This window comes from Ostrea edulis, chromosome 3 (assembly GCF_947568905.1).
Source record: "Ostrea edulis chromosome 3, xbOstEdul1.1, whole genome shotgun sequence".
Taxonomy (NCBI): Eukaryota; Metazoa; Mollusca; class Bivalvia; order Ostreida; family Ostreidae; genus Ostrea; species Ostrea edulis.
Window position 1 is genome coordinate 27,900,656 of NC_079166.1, and position 19,532 is coordinate 27,920,187.

A 19,532-nucleotide genomic window follows, 5' to 3' on the forward strand; every position below is an offset into this window, starting at 1 on the left:
TCTTTTCAGCCTTCTATGGAATAGAAAGTCAACGTGTACAATAAGATACTTCGGTTTGACACACATGTTGTTTTCTCGTTGTCAATATTAACATCTACTTGTACGAAAATCACTGTTGTAAAACATCTTTCTCTGTATGTATGGTCGAAAAATGGATTAAAACAAAGATATTATATTCGAATTAAGTATTTTCCAAGTAAGCATTACCCTGTTCATTTTGAAATACATTTCTCACTTGGGAAAAGGGTGCGGGGGGGATTGTTTCATTGTTTGATCAGTTTTTCAACAAAGCAAACAAAAATCCATACGTCACATTTTATCACATGACGTCAGACACATTCACATGTGGATCGCGATTTCTCACGTCCTTACACATTTTCTTGTGTCGAATTTACTATTAGCGACAACGTTGCATACAAGGGTAAGTTTCCATGTACATAGTAGAAGTTTTCACAGAGTTAAAGCCGCAGATTATTGCATTTTTGATATTTGAAGATTTATTTTGGGTAGGCCTAAACAATGTAATTTCCCATATTTTCTCAATCTGTCGGAGATGAGCGACTTTAAAGTCGATCTCTATCTCTAAAGGGCCGCGAAATACGCATTGCATGCATAGTCTACACATATTTTCTCTCATGACAAACTTCACTTTCGATACAATATTTTGATAAATGGCTAGGCTCCGTAGCACTAATATTAAAGATGGCGACCTTCACAGCTAAACGCTTCGTGTCGTTGTTGCTAAGTGAATCATTGCGCGGTTCAGTTGACTTGTATTTTTTCGAGTTTATGTACATTTTGATAAACAAAGGTTAGCATATGTGTCTCTTGTATTAAATCATAAGGAATTATTTTAATTCTGGGACAAGTTATACGAGTATAACGCGAAGCGGATTATAATAAAACGTAAACTGACTCAAACCACATTGTGCTATCGCGTTTTCCGGAAAACTCAATTCCGTTCATACGGGATTAGCACTTTATGTCCGGGACTTCGTCAAAGCAGTGGGGCTGCTACATTTACTGAATATTTGTTCTTTTTCAATCTTTTGAGGTGCCACACCGATGTAAGTTTTCATTAGAACACTGATCTAAATGCATTTATATATGTTTTTGCATAATTTAGTAATACCAAGCACATGTTCGATAATTCTTGAAACATAGTTGAGAAAATTCGGGTTAGGTGTTAAACGATTGTTTACTTTGAAAATATAGCAAATATCCATTGTTAAATTTACCTAGGAATCTTTATACTGTTTAGATTTGTCATATCATATTGTTGCCAAAGTCAGTTAGGCAAAATTATCAAATTTAGGAGTAATAAGTCTTTTTTTCTAAATCGGGAATTTTCTGTGTCGGAATTTATTTATGATTAATATTTAATTTCAGTCTTTTACTTCTTGTGAAGCCATAACCATAATAAAATATTGAATTACTACTTGGCTTCGAGATTATTTTCCCACCCTGCAGTACACCAGTCTGGGACTGAAGCTGCATACACGTTATACTCGTATAACTTGCCCCAGAATTAAAGTAATTCCTTAAATAATTTGGGATTTGTCTTCATTACTTAATTACTTGTAACATCTTATTTCTTCTCAGGGATCATGATCGTTTGTATCTTACAAATTCCAGGAGTGGGGGGATCCCGAACAAACTCCCCGCCGCCTCTAGATCCGTACACGGCAATACGAATGAACCAGTCTCGAATTGAGAGTAAAATATCCTCCAAGGAAAATAAGCACTCTGTTTAAAAATATACAATGAAAACATTACCGGTATTGTTTTAATTATTCATCAAACCAATGATATTTGTGTAATAGTTATAAAGACCATTTTCCACTTTTCAGTTTGATTTTATTCATTTATGATGATACATTAAACACACAAATTAAAAACCTTGGGACATATCTTCAGGAACATCCGATTCTATATCTGCAGGAACATTTTTGATATGGAAATCAATGTTAGCTGACATAGTACATAGTAATAAGTGAGATTTAAAAGTCACATTGAGATAGTGATGGAATGTTAGTGTTATCAGTAGAATGCTGACAGCATACAACATGACGCAGGAATGACACACATGACTTATTTTATTTCATCATGATAGTATTACTGGCGTATCAGATTTGTAAAAGGCTCTTCAAATGAAGCAAAGATAATATTATTCGCTTTTTAAAGCTAAAAGCGACGATCTCACGATGCTGAAAACATCTGTTGTAATGACAAACACTGTACATAGAATTAAATCATTGGCTTATTCCAAATAGCATGTGTTACACTGTAGATATAAAAATTCATCTTTACTGTCGACAGATACTAACACTTGGATCCCTTTTAAGATCTTTAGCGATAACGGCTAAAGCGATGCAACAGATCGAGTTTAGGATAAGAATGATAGAAAATAGAATAAAATGATGGACAATCAAGTCAAACACAAAATTATTAAATAATCAAGTCTCATACAAAACGAAGATGAATTCAGTCACTACAAAATGATTCGGAATAATGATGCGAAATCGAGTCCAACGATAAATGCAAAATCAAATCCGTTATAAAATAATGAATGATGTCAAATATAAATTATGAATTTAAGTCCAATATAAATGATGAAATATAAATGATGAATTAAGTACAACATAAATGGTGGAATTTAAATGCTGAATTAATTCCAAAATGAATGTAGAATACAATCTAATATAGATAATGAATTAAGTCTAATATGAATGATTCACTAATTCCAATATAAATCTTAAATTAGTTTCATCATAACTAATGGATTAAATCCCAAGTGATATTGTGAAGATAAAGAACAATGATCAGTCTCACTCACAACTCCCATAAGGAATACAAAATACAGAGTTCGGGAAACATGGGACCCCAGGACACACCAGAGGTGGGATCAGGTGTCCAGAAAGAGCATCTTCTTTTCATTGGTAACACCAATCGTGAGCCCTATATCTTAAAGAACGGTTTTCCAATTGGAATAAAATTATCTAGTGTCAGATTGTATTGGTAAACTAAATAATTATAATATAATAGATTTGCGAAATGCTAATGTTAAACGAAACTGTTGAAATATGAAAGGGGAAGATAACAAACAGTCACCATTCTCATAACTCCCACAAGCAATACAAAATAGAGAGTCGCGTAAACCCGGGCACCTGCTTATTAGTAGCCTGTCATAGCATCATACGCAGAACAAACTCTTGCATATCGAATCGGTGAGAGACATGAAGACTAATGTCGATTCAATCTACACCAGTGATCTCAAATAAAAGACACATCAGATTCTCCCACATCTGTTTTATACCTAGATATTCTATTGGAAACAGATATTAACAGCAAACTAACGACTCAAATTTACGACAAACTGGATGATCTCATCTTCTCTATCGTTAACTTCCCATATTTATCTAGCATTATTCCAATAGCACCTGTGTATGGTGGTTATGTATCTCAAGTGATTTAATACGTAAGAGCTTGTTCAGCATATAATCAGTTTTTAAATCGAGGCAGACTACCGACACAGAAGTTAATGATGCAGGGGTTTCAACAGTGTATTTTAAAGTCAGCATTTCGCAAATTATGTTATGGTTAAAACGATTTAGTTTGACATTAAAACCTGTCTGACCTGTTTTCTACCAATTGCTAGGGCATTCTTGGTACTCCTTTTTTTTTATAACGGATTACGTCGTTTATGTGATCAAGGTATAAGGCTCATGGCGGATGTGACCGGTCGACAGGGGACACTTACTACTCCAATGCACCTGATCCCACCTGTGATATATCCAGTGGCTCGTGTTTGCCCAAATCTCTATTATTTATTCCTTATAGAATTTATTACATTGATCTCTATTCGTTATCTTCATTTTTCAATGTATAACCACAGAGGCTTGATGATAAGATTTGTTTTTCTTCTATTGTGAATGCATTTATGTAAATGTTGCAAATACATGTATATCGAAAAGCTTTTAGATAAAAGGATATCATTGCTGTTGAAATCTCTTGTTCATGGAATAAGCACTCATTCCGGAGAAAAACCTGTAATACACCGTCAACGGCACTAGAAAAATCCTAACAAACTTCCAGTTGGCATAATCTCCGAAGCGAGATCTTGATATGAAGTTTCTATTGTAGGAATCTAGTAACCAGTATACGAGATTGGTGGTGACGAGAAACAGCGGGGCGATAGAGGAAAACCCTGTCCGACGTTCTCCTGTAGTGTATCGAGTGGAACGGATCAAAAACAACGTCTGAAGGAATACTACCACCATCTGGAATAAGTGACTTACAATGCTAGACGTTTGATGGGTATTATTTGAGAGGCTCGCTAAGAAACCAATCGCTAAATATGCCATTATTCCGGCTGAACTGATGATTAAAATGTACTCTTTCATAACCAAAGGTTTCGTGGTGTACTTCAAGTCATTTTTCATTCTGTGACTGCTCACAGACACTACCACACAAGTACATATACCGCTGAGAATTTCACTGCCATCTAAAACGGTTATCAAGTGTTTGGTTTTCCAATCGTACACAAAATCGAGCAAAACTGTCGAAATAAAAACGGGGAAATTAACAGATAATCCTAATATTAGAGCCAAAATATGTGTACCACCCATATCCCTGGAAATAGTATTGGGCAGACCTTCATAGTTATCACCAGTTAAAACAGTATATGTTTGAGCGTGTCTCACTGTTTGATATTCCAATGCATTTTGCCAGAGATATATTGTAAGTGTTGAAGAAAGAATGAAAAATTCCATCTCCGGTGGTAACAAAATAACCGACATTTCTTTCACCAGCCCTCTATAAGTATCTGATGTATGAAAACATGATTTGTTTCCATGTCCCGTTGTATCTCCATGTATAAAAAGAGAATGTATAGATGAACTGTACCATATTGTGAAGTTTGCTGCCAGGATAATAATGACAGCAAAATCCAGATAAGATGTCAACCGCAGATGAGCTCTTTTATTATACGTAAGGAACACCAGTTGCAACGTTGTGAACAGTAGGTTGACAGTGTTTGCAAAGATTAGGAATATAAAACGAGCATCGTCTTCGACTGGTTTTGTGATGCATTCTATATACACGACGATGTTTAGACTCATCTGAATCATGTTGGCAAGTCCAAATATCCACAGAAACACCACTATAAGATTTATAGAAGGTTCCTCTCCTGTATTTTCCAGTCGTGTCTTGAGAGCCCGACGGCAACTCGAAATTATTAAGATTAACACAGACAACGCACCCAAAGTGGCAAATATGGTCAGAAGAACCCATTTAACGAGAAAATACTTTTCATTCAAACCTTTCTCTGCTGAGAAAACTCCAAATATAACAACAGATCCTGCAAGTGCATGCGATAAGGTAATAATTGATGTCACGTGTCCAAAGTGTGGAGTAGAGCGCTGTGTTCTCATCGGATATATCGGTTGTAGAATAAGTATAAACGCAGATTTGATTCTGTTTAACATATTGTACGTTGCATACGTTTACAAAATGTCGATACGTTGTTAATTCTCAGGTGATACGCCCTGTATATCTTCCTTGAAGTTAAGTAAGCTTTCGACTTCCCCTCCTGTCGAAAATGTTTAAATGGATTATGTCCTGTGTTGTTTGGATCTGAGCTAATATCATTCGATGTCTCACATTTCCGCGTTTGATATCAAGACGGCGTGATCAACACCCCTTCAAAATTAATTGTCCAGGTAGTGTTTGGATTGGTAGTGATAATACAACTTTACCTAAATACAGCTTTTAATCTAAATTTCACGATATATCTAATTATTGAAATATTACAAAAAGTTCACTGAAAAAAATCCCAGGAATGAACTTTTATGTTGTAACAGTTTTAGGAATGTACAACCTTTTTTATTATACAGAAATGTTTACAACCGGTACAAATTCCAAAACATCCTTATATGCGTGAACTATAATAGAAATATCCTTAGTTTGAATAGACATGAGGAAATATAAACATTTCGTCTGTATGCTTCCCCGTTATTTTTCATTTCCGTTATCATACTGAGCGGAAATTGTTTATAAAACTACAACAGGGTGGTTCTTTGTTTGCTTTAGGTTCCGTCGAGAACTATTCACTCACATGCGAAGTAGACAGTTGTTAGGGAAGTACCAGAAATCTAGATTTATATTAGTGATTATGGCCGTAGTAGTGAGAGTTCTTTAACATCCCAACGCCATCAAAACACGGGACCTCCGTTTTTAAGGTCATATAGGAAATACCTGTGATTCTCACTAGTAAATGTCGGAAGTCTGGCGAACGAGCAATAATGTCGTGAGTTTGATGCGGCCATGACACGAGTGGAGCTCGAACTTATGACTTCCTGGTTACGAAGAGAACAGTCTAAATGACACTATGCTAACGCGACTGGTCAAACTACAAATGCCTTTTATAATTAGATAACGAAAGTACCTTAACAAAAATGAAAATCAATAACACCAACACATGCTTTAAACAGTAATCTGAATGCGAATAATGATAGCAACATGCCCCAAGTGTATCAAAAGTACTGTTTTTGGTAGGAAATGAGTATAAAACTGCTCTGCATAAAACCATTTCAATTTTAACTTGCGTTGCTATCTACTCCCTGACATAGCTCTTTGCCAGTTCGTTTCTTGTACATCCAACTACAAATAGTTATGGAGTGTCTCTTATTTGTGTAATTGTTTTATTTCAAGTAATCCTTTTCAAACATTTTTAAATCAAAATAGTTTTAGAAAAACACGCACATCGTTTGTGAGAAAACATAATTATGAATAATGTGTGGTATGTTAGCTGTAGTTATAAACAGCTGGAGAACGAACAATAGGTTTCGAAGTAAACCCTGTCTTTCATTCATGTATTATGTATCATCATTAAGATTTGTATGATATCTTCACTTTAAAACATTACAATACCCATAGAAGTCTGACAATATTATCGACAATTTCAAATAGCAAATCAGTAGTCTATGTTTTTATATTCGCTCACGTATAAAACTTGGGAAATAAAGACTTCACACTACGCAATGGAAGAAGGACTTCATATTGCATTTTACTTACCCTTGATGTTGCAATAGACCGGTCTACAGGGGATGTTTTCTCCTCCAAGGTACCTGATCCCATCTCTGGTATGTCCAGGGGTCCGTGTTCGCCTCCTTATAGGAGTTATGAGATTGATCACTGTTCGTTATCTTAACCTTACATATGGACTCTTTTATGATGGAGGTACACTCTGTATTCTATTCAACTCTTTGGTGGGTACAAGATGTATACATACATGTATATTGTAAAACTATAGGAAGAGTAAGCATCCCATTTCACATCCACCATAAGACCCATATCTGATCAGCTAAATTGGGGTAATTCGTAGTGAAAATCAATGTGAAGATTGATACAATTTAGAAATTAATTTCAAAATTAAGGATGATGTTTCCGTCATGCATAGCTCTGATCCTTGGACGAATGTGGCACCAGTTTTTTGTTTTTTTTCACTATAGTTTTCCCTTTAGTTCTTACAAGTTTTTTGTCATTTGGAATTTCCGAAATTTAGGCTTCAGCATCACTGAAGAGATTATTTTTTTCGAAATGCGCATCTGGTGTATCAAAATTGGTACCGTATAAGTTTTTCATTATGACCCATGGGTCGAGGCCTCTGTTGGTGGACTGTTAGTCCCCGAGGGTCTCTACAGCCTTGTAGCTAAGTACTTCGTTATTAGCTTGAAAATACGGATGTATATTTAATTGGTGGAATAAAATTTAGAAATTCATTTCAAAATCAATGATGATATCTCCCTCATGCATAGCTCTGATCCTTGAACGAATTTGGCTCCTGGTTTGTTTGTTTTTTGACACTCTAGTTTTCCTTTTAACTCTTACAAGTTTTTTGTCATTTGGAATCTCCAAATTTCGGGCATCAGCAGCACTGAAGAGACATTATTTGTCGAAATGGGCATCTGGTGCATCAAAATTGGTACCCAATAAGTTTTATACTATGACCCCTGGTTCGAGGCCTCTGCTGATGGAAGCAGTCCCCGAGGGTCTCTACAACCCAGTAGCTAAGTACATCGTTACTAGCTTGAAAATACAGATGTATATTTAATTGCTGGTATAAAATCTAGAAATTCATTTCAAAATTAATGATGATATCTCCCTCATGCATAGCTCTGATCCTTGGACGAATTCAGCTTCAGTTTTTTGTTGTTGTTTTTTTTTTTGGTTTTTTTTTTTTTTGGTTTTTTTTTTTTTTTTTTTTTTTGGTTTTTTGGCACTCTAGTTTTCCTTTTAGCTCTTACAAGTTTTTTGCCATTGGAATTTCCAACATCTCGGCTTGAACTTCACTGAAGACACATTATTTGTCGAAATGCGCATCTGGTGCATCAAAAGAAGTACCGTATCAGTTTTGCATACAATTGATCCACAAATGGATGCACGGTCCCTAAATACTCGTATATATGACTTGTAAATTTTCTATTATATTATTACTCCTGATATGAGTCTATATAGGTTTTTGGTATTGTTTTACACTTAATTGAGAAAATGTGAGAATAAATTGCATTTCATACGGTAAAGCATATACATTTTACTTATGAAAACATTGATATAGTTTTCATTTTTATCCTTTTTGAAAAATAAATTACAGCAAGTGTCTTTAACACATCTACATAACTATGAATACAAAGTGTTGTCATTCGCTATAATTGCACCATACATGTAGATTGTTTTAGATTCCTTTTGTAGTTGCTAAAGAAGATGACAGCTGTATTTATAACAATATAGACCTTAGTATTCATTTACATACATTATTCATTAGACAGAATTGATCACACTGACCGCGCAACTGAGTTTAATGCTGAAATATTTTTCAGGGAGGAGGATATCTCTACAGTAGTGGGAATTGGCATACAATGTTTTATGAAAATGAACACTTTGAGTGATTCTATCATAATGACTGATATGTTGTGCTGTATGTAAAATATTTCCAGCAGAGCATGTGTCATTCTAAGCATTGGGTGGATTATTTACGACAACGTTGTATACATATTTTAAGGTAAAGTTATAATACATACATCAGTCAGATCTATCAAGTCTCGAATTTAATGAAATGTTTACCTCCCTTTGACTAACCAGTGCCTGTCATTTCTGTAGGTTTATATCATGAGAAGTTGTTCCATATGAGAACTGTCAAAAATATAAAAGGAATACTATGAACATGTAAGGTAGTGCTGTTTATTCCTATTTTTATTGGGGGGGACCACAAGAAATTAATTATGTCGTCGTATTTTGGTATGATCTAAAAATGGAGGCTACCGAGATCCTAGAATGTGCGATTCTGCATCATGAAAAGTGAAGACAACGAACTGTGATCTCATATATAATTCCTATAAAGAATGCAAACATAGGAGTAGTGCAAACGCGGACCCTGAACACACCATTGGTTGGACCAGGTGAAGTACCACCACGTGATAAACACGTGTTAAAAATCCTGAAACATTTGATATATTTAGGTGTGAACCAATGAGTCTGATATGTCCAAACGTCAAAGTAATTGTTCATGTTTGTTTTCATAGGTATTCAAGAGTACTTTGAAACAATTGCTTTTTTTATTTCGCTAATATGGAGTACAAACGACCGGGAATTGTACAGTGAACGGTATATATGTCCCTAATTTTGCGTCACTGAAAATAGAAAACAACAAAATATGTTTGGTTGGAGTTTTCCGCCTCTATGAAAATCGTTCACTCATATAAATAGGCATAAATCTTTAAATAATGTACTTCAGATCAAAACATATGTTAGGCGTTTAAGTTAATTATCGTCTCATTGCTTACCGTGACGCGGTACTTTGATTTTGAAGTTCGTCTGAGAGACCCATAAAGTCCATTTCTAATATACAGTACTTCGTGAAGGATGATCGCTGCTTTGAAGCACAGACATTTGATGACGAGGGCAATCGTCGCTCTCTTGTTGCCGAGAAACCAGAATTTCTCTATGAGGAACATATCTGTATCCATATAGTTGGACGTGTATGCAAATGCATGGCTACAGTTACAGTGACGATATATTGTTGGACCGTTGATGCATAGTTACAGTTACAGTGACGATATTTTCTTCGACCTTTGATGTATGGTTACAGTTACAGTGACGCTATTTTGTTGGACCTTTTGGAAGATAGTGATTTTTAACTATGGATTACTCACTCCTCTTACCTGATCAGGATAAAGGACTCGTGGCGGGGAGTCAACAGAGAATAAACACTCCTCCTAGGTAACTGATCCCACATCTGTCGTGTCCAGGCGTCCGAGTTTGCCATACTCCGGATTTTCATTATTTAAGGGATTTATGAGAGTGATCACTGTTCGTTATCTTCACTTTTCATGGTAAATGCGTATGCTTAACGTATGTGTCTCACGTGTATATTGAGTAGCAACTCTTTGAAGATATATGCTATCAATACGCTTTAATTCTTTTATATTTCACATCGGTGTGACCACGGACGTTTCACGTTTTTCAAATTTTTAAATACACCTGACAAATTCTGCACTGTATATTACACTGTTTTTTGGAGTAACATACATTTTGGAAGCATCTTCTAAATAAAATCAACCAAGAATCGATTTACACGTATTGCATTGCAATATTACATGGATTAACGACCTAAAGTTGTTTTCATGTCTTAAGTTCGAGAAGGAAAGCAGTATTCCTAATAAAACCGCTCCAATAAATACCAAACCTTTCTAAAACAGAGATGGAAAAATACAAGAAATATAATAAAAACAGGAAAGAATGTCATAAGTAAACAACTTTCATAAAGATTTCTAAAAGAGTGCCAATTAAACCAGTGTACTTTGGGACAAGGAAACAAAAAGAAGAAGAAAACGTTTGCTATAAAATAAAAGGAAATCCGGATAAATTGTGCAAAAGTTTAATATGGACTAGATGACACAGTTATTGAAAATGTTATACTATGTTTCTTTTTTATATCTGGGTCCTTCACACATACGGACGGAAACAAACACACATCCATCAGAATGATAAATGCTCAAAGGTGAAGAGCTCTTCTAAACATCCTCTTCAGCATTACACTAACACGAATTCATTCCTCGCCTGAGTAAGTTGTTAATCCTGTGGCCGCCTCTTGAGAACGATAGCCTGTTATCTGGGTAAGGAATTTGAGAAAAGCATGCATGTTTTGATTATGTTAAATGGGATTTTATCACACCAAACCTATTGATTATTCTATATATATTACAAAATAACGCTTGTAGATATTTACTGTATAAAATGTCAGTGAATACGGTCAATAAATTTTCAAATTTCGAAACAATGTATCTGCACTGGAACACTGCGTATATGTCTTTCTTTGTTGGAGGAAGAATTCCGATTCACAGGCACTGAGCAAAAGAATCTATGTTGTTTTACCAATTTCTATAATATCGTGTCGTGTCTTAAAATTCTGCCATGGTGTCTAAATTGTACGAATCAGGAACACCTAAGAACTATTTTAAAGATTTTGTGAAATGAAGCAGAAGTTAAGATACCCTTGCTAAAATACCCTGTTGATTGATATGACATTAACGGCAAACTGACAACTCAACTGTATGACAAACGGGATGATTTCAGCTTCTCCATCCTCAACTTCCCATATTTATGTAGCAATATTCCATTATAACCTGCATATGGTGTTTATATATCTCAGCTGATTCGATATGCAAGAGCTTGTTCTGCGTATAGTCAGGTTTTAAATCGAGGTAAGCTACTGACAAACAAGTTGATGTTACAGGGGTTTCAACAGTCTCGATTGAAGTCAGCATTTCGCAAATTCTATTGTCGCTATAACGATCTAGTTCGTCAATACAACCTCGCTTTAGGTCAAATGCTTTCTGACGTGTTTCATACCGATTGTTAAGCCGTTCTTGGCACACTGCTTTTGACTACGTACGGATAAATTCGTTTAGCTGATTGGGATATAGGGCTCATGTCGGATGTAACCGGTCAACAGGGGATGATTACTCTTCCAAGGCACCTGATCCCATCTCTGGTGTGTCCAGGGGTCCGTGTTTGCCCAACTATCTATTTTGTATTGCTTATAGGAGTTATGAGATTGATCACTGTTCGTTATCTTCACCGTGCATGAGAAGTCCAAGTTTGTACACAAGACATTGGCCATTTATAATTTCGAAAATATTCATCCAGTATTTATTAAGAGTCGACATTGATCACGTGATCCAGGTACATTTAAGAAGCATATCAAATATTCAAGTCCCTGTGTTTAAAGTCCTAGTTAACTGATGAGCTTTGATCTTACAGCGTTTTGTGATCCATGACAATTCAAGAGATAATTACATAATTATCGTCCAATAAGAAAGTGGTAAAATTTTGTTAGCAATTAATTATTTCACCACTGTTGCACGCCCAAGATATGCTGAAATTTTGTTTTAACACAGTATAAAACTTGTACTCGTAGTTGCGACTTTGAATACTGCACATAGTTGCGGTTATCAGTACTAGTAAACCAACAGAAGCGATCGAATGATGCAATATCCGCCAATAGTGTATCTTGGGATATGTTGTGGTGTAGTTATTCCACGCACAGGATACACACAAATTTCGCAGTTGTATACAATTGGGGTATTTTGTTTAGAATCCTTTCAGATTTCGAAGTTATTCGTTAATTCTCATATATATAATATGATACTTTGAACATTTGATTAAGAATCAACAATCACCCAACAGTAGTTTGTCAAATTCCAAAGAAAATTAATTCTTTTCTAATAAAAGCCCATGATATAGAATCCGAGGTTTTTTCAAAATATTGGCTTTTTTATGTTTTCAACACCATCAACATTGATATCATTATCATCATTGCTATTTCGAATCTTGCAATCGGAAGTTTGATATTGGAAAAATATAATTGATGATTTTAAAATAGATTCTTTAAGGTCATTTAAGGAACATCCTAATGTAAACGTTTGCATGTCCCTTATTATTTTCATATTTCTGAAAGTTTGCTTCCGGATAGTAGTTTAGCAATGTAAATTGTGTGTTTAGATGTATCTAATATTTAACTTTAGTGTTTGTAATTTTTAATAATAATTTCTTTGAAATTTGAATGCAAAAATTCTGTTTCTCGAAGTTTGTTGAATTGCGCAAAAACATTTTAATTAAGATCGTTTATATGTTCAATCATTTCAGTGCTATTTTTGATTTCAGATTTAATTGCTTTAATAGTTGGACTTGGACTTTAGACATTAAACAAAAGTTTGAATGCAAAAATGCTGAAAAGTTAATTGAAACTATACGAAGAGTTAGTCATCACTGCATCCATGACGATGCCATACAAAAGTTACAGACGATTTTGATAATAGTACTACTAATAGTAGTTGGGTTTTTTTTTAAGAAATCTTACTAACAGAAACCCATAGTGTCACTATTTTCATTGTATAAGGAAATCAAAAGAAAAACCGTTGGAGACATCACTCATGGAAGACACGTGTTTCTTACATGTAGTATCAAGTTGGTGTAAAGCGACAACTTATTGAACAAAGTGATAACGCTTGTAAATGTAAAAATAAAAAGTCTAGATTAGTCGAGATTGGATAACATCCACAAAGCACTTCAATATCTTGTAAGTTAAAAAACGCACCTTAAGCAGAACTGGAAAATAACTGCAGAACTATAACCAGGTAATAATTTTGAATAAAGTCAGTCGTATTTACCAACTCTGAATACTGACAAAGGAAGCGGTTTAATGTTTGATGTAAAACGGCAAATCTTTGACAAAACGGTTCCATTTTAAAACTTGTATAAATGATAATGGGGCGCGATATAAAATAAAATACTATACGCATATAAAGAAATGGGATATCATAATAATATTCCTACTATAAATAGTGTTGATTCGCGTACAAACATGGTACTCAAATGTAAAAGAAATTCATGTAACTCATTGGCCCTGAACTCAATTAGGGTTAACGAGTTTTTCCTGCTGTGTTTAATGCTTAGTTCCGCAAATTTACATCCTCCTAGTTATTTGGGTTATTTCCTTTCTCTGTTTTCAAACGGAACAGCTCAGAATACATTATCAGATGTTGAACTCCGGAAGCATATTCATTTTGACATCCCTTATAAATGTCTACTTTATGTTGGTTGTCATGCGAAGATATAAAAGCAATGGAACAATGAAATTAACACCGATATTATTCAAAAGCTTTCATGGAAGCGTATTGTGATTTCTATCTATCGCTGAATGGAAACATGTTGTAATTTGTACCTATGACTGATTATACAGAAGTTAATAACACACCTTAATTCGCTTTATAATCACCGTTATAAATAATTCTATATTCATTTCGTATATATTTCGTTTGTTTTTCAACTTGTTTCTTAAATACAAAATTATATGCCAGATTACTTGAACAAGTGAAGATAACAAACAGTGATCAATCTCCTATAAGCAACACAAAATTGAAAGTTGGGAAAACACGGACCCCTGGATATATCAGAGGTGGAATCAGGTGCCTAGAAGGAGTAAGCATACCCTGTTGACCGGTCACATCCGCCGTGAGCTCTATATCTTGATCATATATCATAAATTCTTCAAAGAAATCAAAATTAAGAGAAGGGCAAAAACGAATCCCTCGATATACCAGAGTTGGAGTCAGGTGCCTAATAATTAAGCATCCCCTGTTTACCGGTCATACCTGTCGTGAGCCTGATATCTTGGTCAGGTAAACGGAGTGATCCGTAGTCAAAATAAGTATCGAAATACTGAGTTTAAGCAAGACTGTTGAAACCCCTGTAACAATAATTTATTTGTCGGTAGCTTGTCTTTATTTTACAACTGATCATACGCACAGCACGCTTATACATCATTGTAATTATATCAATTAATATCAAAGATATATTACTGACTATACATTGGCAATCATAAAATATACTGGACGAAAAAGTTAGTGATACGTGTTTCATGGTAGTGCATATAATTATGTAAAAGATAATAGTTTCATTTTGTTGCAATATGGAAGTTGTGTGTGCCCGAATGATAAAGCAGCGATTGCATGCATAAGTATGAGATGGAAAATGTGCAATTAAAAAGTCTATTTAGGATATAATTGTGTTAATAGCTTGTTTAGTTCCCCAGTGAATTGAAGACAATCAGTGGTGGCTGTCCATTCCTGTTCTCAGTTTTTCCCTTGGTGTATCTATCTATCTCGACATATCAGTGTTTCAACGCAACGGTTTGGGAGTGCTTTAAGACTTAATCTAGACATTGAGAAGATATTGAGAAAACAGCATTTGGATACAGACTGAGGCAGGCCAATACTAAGACAACCAGTCTGCATGACATTCTATTTTGAATCTAAAACACTGCACACCACGAGATCATTAGAAGACTCAAGAACAAGACATATAAATACTGTAGATTCCTTATTTTACACGAGTACTTATTATCGCGAAATGACTCATGACCATCAAATAGCGAAAAAATAAATTCGTGAGTGCTCTGTTGATCAAGTGTTTTTGCATGTATTTTAGCAATATAAAAATAAAAGCGATAAATATTTTTTTCGCGAGTGATGTTTCTCGCGAAATTACGTGATAATAAATTGCTCGGGTATATTTAGGAATATACAGTAATGTTTATTTTAAAGTTCAACGTATTGCGTCTGATGTATAATTTAGGGAACTTCCTAAGATAAATAAAGCTTTAAACATTGTAATATAGAAAGGTAGACGAATATTCCTTAACATGCTCATCGAGTGGCTGGAACTTCATTTATCAGTTTAGATTTAAAGTAACTAATTGTATCGTATACGGTAGGTAAAAGGCTAGATTTTATGTGGCACTAACTCCCCTATTTCGATTTTCAATCCCCGCTTCCGCGTAAAATACAGAAAATGACTGTTGCTTTGCCAAATGCTCAGGAAGGGAAGTTAACGTCACGCGGCTTTCAAATATGACCTTTAGAACAAAAAGTCAGTTGGCGTTCTCTCGATAATGTTTGGCTGGTTGGTTGGTTTTACGTCCTTATGAGAATTTTTCACTCATATGGAGACGTCACCAGTTGCAGGTGAATTACCACAAATTTAGACCTATGCTTAGCGATTGTGGCTTTTAACAATGAGGTTTCTTTAACGTGCCAACACCTGTCGTGATATGGAACCTCCGTTTTTAAGGTTATATCGGAAAGACACGTGATTCTTACTTCTAAATGCCAACGTTTGGCAAAGGAGCAATCACTCGCTATGTTTATGTCTAAGGTTTGACGCGTCCATGCCACGACCGAGTCTAGAACTCACTACCTTCCAATTAAGCGAACGCTCTACCACTGAGCTACCACGACCGGCGTTATGATAATGAACTTCATTTGCCTGTAAGAGGGGCCTAGATAGGATATGCCTGTTGCCCAATCCTGATGAGTTTCTCAATAATATATGTTTAAATTAAATTGACTCCATTTGCTATGGCCTTGAGCGTCATGCATTGATAAAAATTTATGACACGTCACGTACAGTTGTTGACGTCTCTATATGAATAGAAGAAACGTTTACGTAATCTATGTGACAATATATGATTCAAAACTCTCACAAACAAATGTAAAATTCAATAGTATTTTTTATGTTTTCCTGTTCTGTAGTTTCAGAATGAAGATATTTCTGGGTAGTATTGCTTTCATGGTGCTGATGTTTAAAGTTTTTTACCGTTTTGGATTCTCAAACCAAGCCACAGAAAAACAATTCGTATTGCCTTCAAATCAAAAACAGTATGAAATAGAGGATGATGACAGGTATGATTTTGACAAACTCTATCGTAGGCTCTACAACCGGAGAGGATAGTAAAGAATCTGGAAAAAATGTATTCTCCGGCAAAATAGGACCAAGTGGTATACGATATAATAGAAAAGGAAGGGGGATTTTTCGTTGATATTGGTGTTCACGACGGACAATTCTTATCCAATTCGTTGTGACTTGAACAAAAACACGAATGAAGCTAATCAGCATTTATGTCGAAATAGAGATTCATTAATAAGACGTGCTTGGAGGATGTGTGCATGTGTTTTTGATATTTAAACATCAGTGTATTTCATTACATGTGGTGGGGTTGGAGGTATTGAAGAAATATTGACGGACATCACGTCAAACGAGCAGAACAAAATTAAGGTCCCTTGTTTTAGTTTTGGAGACTGCATTAGGGGAATTCAAAACCACCCATATCGATTTCTTTTCACTGGATGTAGGAGGTGCAGAAATATTACCCAACATCGGAAACTTTTAAATCCGCTTACCTTTTTTTCATTCGGGAAATTAAAACCATATAGATTTGTTTTTGATTATTTTCAGTTTTATTTTTCTTTGTTTATTTATTTATTTTGTTTTATTTTCAGTTTTAAATATTTAAATAGCATACATGTATGTATACAACATACCTTCATATACTATTATTCATATTGTATCTGTATAATACTGCTGTCTGTATATATGTTTTCAGGACCACAATGTAAACTAGTTTTAAACTAATTGTGCTATCCTGTTTAAATAAAGGACATTATTATTATTATTACTGAAATATAAGCAGTTTATTGTAGACGTTTGGTCATTCGAATATAGAATATAGAGTTTGGGATGGACAGAAAGTGGTCGTGGGAAAATCTCTGGAAAATTTGAATGCATTAAGAAAGTATTTCCATACACTTGGTGGTTATAGCGAACATTTCCAACCATCACACGACGGAAACTTTAAGAATGGATGTTGTGTTTGTTTGTAACGAGATTTGGTGCAAGTCACATGACAAGTTGCCAAATGCCAAATGGCAGAGCCTGTGAAATTTAATGTATTTTTACAGTATTTTGAAATATGCTGAAAATTTGCCAAGGCCAAAATATTGTCATCGTGGAATAATAAGCATAATCAAAACAGATTCAATATTTTACTTTCGTCAGAGTTACGGACAACGGTGTGCATACAATCGACCTATATTTTTTGATTTTATGCTTTCCTGGGTGGAATTTGTTGAGCAATAACAAGGAATGTATGGAAAGTCCACTAACGTTTCCTGGTATAATATCTGGATACACACTATATAGTTATTTTATCCAAATGTTTAAAAATCTGTTTTAGTTTTTCAAGCCATTCTGTTTCCAATTCAGGGAGACATACTTTATGTAAAACGTAAAATTCCTTTTGGTTTGACTTAATGATGATCGAAGGCATAGTTTCCGAAAACTGCAATTTGTTTCATACATATGTCTAATCTGATATTGCATTGTGTTCAACAATTGTTTTAGATATGCTTGTCTGCGAAAATCAAGTCAGATATTTACTATTAGAATCGTATCTCCCAATATATATATTACATGAGAAAGTACAATATTGTCCATTTTATCTTCGCTTAAAACTATATTTCTAACCTATGCTTTTTAAAAATACATTTAAAGTAAAATTATGTTATGTTATGCAATATTGTAGTGTGAACTATGAAAAAGTCAAGTTTTCTGAAGAAAAACCCCCCACAATTTTGTCACTAGTTCTGCTTTGGCAGACCCCTCTCTTAATAATTGATATTTTTTATTTTTTTATTTGATGTTTTCCGCCACACTCAACAATTTTTCAGTTATATGGTGGCGCCCAGTTTTGTTTTGTTTTGTTTTTTTGTTTTTTTGTTGGTGGAAGAGAGAACCCAGATACAATGCACCTGGGAAGAGACCACCGACCTACCGAAAGTAAACTGGGAAACTTTCTCACTTACCGGCGCAATAATAACTGATAGAAGTATACGTAATATATACACCTATGCTAGTACAAATGTAATGTAATGATAAAATAAACTTTTATATTTGTTATCACAGTAACCTTTCCTGAAAATTAAAAGCAGTTTCTTTCTCTTGACTATTTTTACCGCAAGATCCTTTTCTGACGTAAGTCATGACGAAGTTCTCCACGTATGGGAACTCTCTACATGTAAATCAGTGATTCTGTGCGTAGGCAATATTTTATGCTAGTCTTTTCACATATGTGTATGCAATAGGGGGTCGTCTTGTTAAACCCCCCTATCGGATGTTTTTATTTTGTGCATATATGTTCTCTTTCTCAATGTTGATTTTATAGATGTATGTAACAGGGGGTCGTTTGCAGCATACGATCTTAATTTTTACTTTGTTTTAATGACCCCTTGTACTGTATATACTTTTCGTCACTTACTAAATAAATGACATTTTCTTTTCTCAAACTTGTTCTGATTTGCCTGCTTTGAGCAAAAAAACGAGTCAGTCCATGTGGCTAGTGCTTTTGAGCTAGGGATCATAAAGATCTGTCTGTGCACACTGATTTTAAAGATGGATAACTCCGTTTATCTGATCAAGATATATGACTCACAATCAATCGACAGGGGGTACTTAACTATCCTAGACACTTGATCCCACCTCTGATGTATCCAGGAGTCCGTGTTTTGCCAACTCTCTATTTTGTTTTGTTCATAGGTTTTATTAGATTGGTCAATGTTCGTCACCTTCACCTTTCA

The 19,532-nt window shown here is 34.8% G+C and overlaps 1 long non-coding RNA gene across 2 annotated transcripts; it reads left to right on the plus strand.

Annotated features, from left to right (window-relative positions):
* Window positions 1-7,242: 7,242 nt before the first annotated feature.
* Window positions 7,243-19,241, plus strand: LOC125675712 (uncharacterized). Of its 2 annotated transcripts, XR_007370618.2 has the most exons (3): window positions 7,243-9,061; window positions 9,160-11,174; window positions 16,653-19,241. It is a non-coding gene; the product is annotated as an uncharacterized LOC125675712 (long non-coding RNA). The 2 variants fall into 2 exon arrangements; XR_007370617.2 differs by having other exon boundaries at window positions 7,243-11,174.
* Window positions 19,242-19,532: the final 291 nt, after the last annotated feature.